General features: G+C 46.1%; 1 protein-coding gene across 2 annotated transcripts in view; it reads right to left on the minus strand.

The window, feature by feature from the left end:
- Nucleotides 1-5,000, minus strand: part of LOC134449001 (nuclear factor of activated T-cells, cytoplasmic 1-like) — a 150,035-nt gene that overhangs the window by 41,911 nt on the left and 103,124 nt on the right. The window lies entirely within an intron of this gene.

Raw genomic sequence — 5,000 nt, forward strand, 5'->3', positions numbered from 1 at the left:
GAAGACACACACACAGGGAAAGAAGGGAACAGAAAGAGGCAGAGATGAAAGAGACAAAAAGGAGGAGGGAGAGAAAGGAGAATAAAGACAAAAAAGAGGAGGGTGGGAGGGAGAGAGGGAGGGAGAAAAAGAAAGAAAAACAGAGAGAGCAGGGATTTTAGTGAAAACGTGTTGGAGGTCCACGTGTCCCAGCCAGTGTAAGTGTAAGAAGTCAACAACAGGAGTGAGTGAGGGGGTTTGTGGCTAGGATACCCCAACCACCAGCCAAACAAACAAGCAGCAGTGAATGGCACTCTGTGCGTGTGTGTGTGTGTGTGTGTGTGTGTGTGTGTGTGTGTGTGTGTGTGTGTGTGTGTGTGTGTGTGTGTGTGTGTGTGTGTGTGTGTGTGTGTGTGTGTGTGTGTGTGTGTGTGTGTGTGTGTGTGTGTGTGTGTGTGTGTGTGTGTGTGCGTGCGTGCATGCATGTGTGCATGCATGTGTGCCTGTGTGCGTGCATGTGTTTGTGTGTGTGTCAGTGTGTATGCAATTATGCTTGTGTGCATGTGTGTGTGTGTGTGTGTGTGCTTGTGTGCATGCGTGCTCGCATGCATGTGTTTGTGTGTGTGTGAGTGTCAGTGTGACTGTGCGGCACTCCCACCCAGCTGAGTTGAGTGAGAAAAAAGAAACTTAACAGAAAAAGAAAGAAAGGGGAAAAAATGTCAAGAAAGAAAAAGAAAAAGAAAAGAAGTAGAAGAAGTAGAAGAAGAAATAGAAAAAAAGGGATGAGTCATCAGAGTGGAGAAGCACAGCTGGCTCCAATAATGAACAGGCCCCCCTATTTTCTTTGGATTGGTGCTCAGCTCTGATATCCTATAAAAGAGCGTTTTAAAGCAGAAACGCAGAAAGCTGCTGCAGGAGCCTTAGACCCCAAGGGCTCCACGTCCACGCGCTCGCTCGCTCACACACAGTAATTGTTGCTCTCAAGACAAAACCCAAGCAAAGAAAGAAGGGAGGGAGATGTGCAGTAGGGGAAAGAGAAGTAGAGAGAGAGAAGAGAAAAGAGAGAACCAAAAGGATGGAGAGATCGGATGGGTGAGGAGAAGGAGAGAGAGGAGGAGGAGAAATGCGGGCAGCCACACAAGATCAAAAAAAGAAAAAAAAACATGAAGATGAGGGAAAAAAATATGGCAAAGACAAATAGGGAGATGATTTGATTTTGATTGGCTACTTATTGCTTCTTGAAGGGGGTGCTGTATGCCTGTGGTTTCAGAAGCCCCAGGATGGTGCGTTTAATGGACCTGGCACCCCGACCTTATCTGCCTCCCTCTGCCAGCCTCGCTCAAAATCAACCTCCATTTTGGGCGCATTTCTGCAATTTGCTGATTAGTTTAGATTACTTCAGACTGACAATGATCATCGGTTTCCTGCGCATCATCAAGATCGGTTTTCATGGGGGAGACATGACTCAACGTGGCACGCTGTTTACCCCAGACTTAAACACGGGCCCGGCCTTTAAAACATACAAGAGAGCAGACTTAAACACTGTGGGAAGGTCAAAACACGTGCACGCCTTGATTTCCAAACCAATGAAACTGCGACCGCGAGTTCAGCGATAACCAACCAAGCACAGACCAGAGTAAGAACGAACGAGGGCCAAATCTGAAAAGTCTAAAGCATTTATCTTTCAAAATAAACGAGAGGTAATTTATACTGCACAGGAGGTCCAAGACTCATACCAAACAGCTGACTTGGGGAAAAGGGTTACTACTCTCTGTCAAGGCAGCTCTGATTTAGCCTACATATTACAATACATGAAAACACAACTGATAGGGTAACACTATGTATAATATAATACTACAATATAATACTTGTGGGCAATCATTGGTTAGCTGTTCGGGTGTCGGACTTATAGTGGGCTATAAGGTTGCCAGTTCGACTCCCGACCCGCCAGGTTGGTGGGGGGAGTAATCAACCAGTGCTCTCCCCCATCCTCCTCCATGACTGCGGTACCCTGAGCATGGTACTGCTCCCTAGGGGTGCCATTGAGGGCTGCCCCTTTGCACAGGTGAGGCATGAATGCAATTTTATTGTGTGCAGTGTTCACTTGTGTGCTGTGGAGTGCTGTGTCACAATGACAATGGGAGTTGGAGTTTCCCAATGGCCTTTCACTTTTTTTAAGTTCACTTCGCTTCCCTTCACTATATTTAAACAGATTGCTTCAGTGTAATACGCAGTATAATCAGAGATTCTTTAATAGAGATATGCCAACATAATAGGTTTCTATGGGCACCTAACGCGATGAGGTTCCAGTCTGCCTAAAGAGGCGTGTCATAATGCTCCTACAATGAATAGAACAGTCCTTAGGTCTGCCTAGGTCTGCCTAAGGGGGGCTATAATAGAACCAGGAAACAATGGGCCAATGGAACCTCTCTCTCTCTACTCTCTCTGGTATAATGGCACATATAAATGCAACATCCTGTAATATTATGCACTCACACTGGGCCAACCAAAATCCCAACGCCCTATTTGAAACCCAGAGTGTAAATACATATTGCCACTGTTGTGTTTTACACTATACATAATTCATGAAGTACCATAGACACACTGTAACAGGCGTAAAGTGTAAAGTGTTACCAATGACGTGGTACACACAATGTCATTAGACGTACACACTCCTGCTCTCTCCCTGCCTTCACACCTTCACACACTCTTGGGGAGGGTGTTGATGAGACTCACGCACTGGGAGGGGAAACGTGCGTCATTGCCGCGTGTCTTAAGTGGCGTGGGAGTGAGGCTGAGATTCCCTCCCGGTTAACCCAGACACTGCCTGCCTAGATGTCTTCCAGGACCTCCCATGGGGTGGCCCAGACACTGCCTGCCTAGATGTCTTCCAGGATTTCCACCTCTGAGGGAGGCCCAGGCTCAATTCGAAACGGAAGGCAGTGACTCGATGACTCTCCTCCTACATAAACAGGTCACTGATCAGATAGGTGAAGTTAGCTGATGAGGCAGCCGTTACGAACGGCACTAACGAGTGCGCTGCCTTGCGCATTTGATGTTACGGCGATTCTACGGCGGGAGTTACGTTCATCACGTTAGTGCTTAGCTTACGCATGCTAGTTGAACGGTGAATGATCGTCAGATGGCGGAATCGTAAAATAGGCTATAAATAGATCTAGCAACAGCATATTTAGATACAATGTTGATTTATCCATTCGATTTTCAATATCTACATACATAAGTGTCAGAATAAAGAGTATGATAAGGTAGTAGCTTGGGTAGTAGCCATGTTTGTTTTTCAGGTTTCCGGTTGGGAGGGAGGTGGTGCACAGCATGTTGAGTACCAAGGTAGCAAAGTCAGCATCTGATGCTGCCCTCAAATATCCCTGTTAGGCCCACAAATGCAGTCAACTGCCAAGGGAGGAAATAAAGCAATTTTTAGTTTCGATCCACACTTCATGACTCGATGTCCAGCTAGCTCACTGGAAGGACAGCTGCCTTCCCTGCTTCGAACGGACCCCCAGATATTGCCTGCCTAGATGTCTTCCAGGATCCCCCATGGGGGTGGCCCAGACACTGCCTGCCTAGATGTCCTCCAGGGTTGCATTCCAATATGCGACCTTGCCTCCTCCACTTGTGCTTGTTTCCTCGCCCCACCTTCTGACCCCTCCTCCGTTGAGAAAACAATAAAGTTTCAAAGCTGTCAGCCTAGCCACAACAACTTTTGAGGGACTGTTTTTCATTCACCATCGCAATTGCAAATGAGAAAAAGACTCTACAATTGAGCGATTGCAAGATATTGAAGTATAATGCTGTTGTCAGTGTTGTCGCATATTGTAACGCACTCCAAGACTTCCACCTCTGAGGGTGGCCCAGATATTGCCTGCCTAGATGTCTTCCAGGACCCCCCATGGGGGTGGCCCAGATATTGCCTGCGTAGATGTCTTCCAGGACCCCTCATGGGGGTGGCCCAGACGCTGTCTGCCTAGATGTCTTCCAGGACTTCCACCCCTGAGGGTGGTGCCTTCAAGAGAGACTTGAGTGAGTGCCACTTGAGCATTGGGTCTCAGGGCTCACAATACACAGCACAGTGTGATGCTGTTCCCTCTCTTTCAGGCATCCACTGCAGTACCCACTGACGTATACAGTACTATGCAACAGCTTCAGTCGAATAAGTGTGTGGTAAACTTCAAGTCAAGTTGGTTTTATTGTCAATTTCTTTACATGCACTGGTCATACAAAGAATTTGAAATTACGTTTCTTGCTTTCCCATGCAGACATAGACTAATCTAGGTAAGGACTTCTTGATTTTTAAGAATATATAGTACTATATTACTTTTGCGTCAGTGGCAGCGCAGTACCCTATACAGAACATACAGTTGTCTTCCTGCAGTAGGCCTTACAGCGGAATTCTACAGGTGTACCTACCACAGACGCCTTTGTCTTATTTTGAAATGTTAATAGACATTGTGTGTATGTGTTTTCACTGCAAAGTGACTACTACTGCTCCTACTACTATTATACTACTACCACTGCTACTACTACTGCTACTTCTACCACTGCTACTACTACTACTTCTACTACTACTACTACTACTACTACTACCAGAACTGCTGACACTTTTAGCCAGGCCCAGGACAGTCATCTGAAAGGGCCCCCCACCTAATACATGCAATAAAAACTGTATTATTTTCGTTACAGGACTGATAAATAGATAAATCCCTGAGAAATATTCAAGTTGTGAGCCTGAGTACTACAAAAATGTACATTATGCACATATCTTAGGAGTGCAGGTGGTTGCATGTTTTTCAGTGTGTGTCCTAGAGTGGAACTTGTGCACTGTACGTAAACCAGGACGGCTGTGAATCCTCATGGAGCTGAGGATATTTTTACAAGTGGCAACAGTTTGTACGATCCTAAATCTTGACTTATTTATTGTAGCTATCTCTTCTGAGTATGTCCTTCTCTCTTCCTGTCTCAGACACACAGACACAGACACAGACAGATAGACAGACAGACAC

The sequence above is a fragment of the Engraulis encrasicolus genome, chromosome 5, assembly GCF_034702125.1.
Source record: "Engraulis encrasicolus isolate BLACKSEA-1 chromosome 5, IST_EnEncr_1.0, whole genome shotgun sequence".
Lineage (NCBI taxonomy): Eukaryota > Metazoa > Chordata > Actinopteri > Clupeiformes > Engraulidae > Engraulis > Engraulis encrasicolus.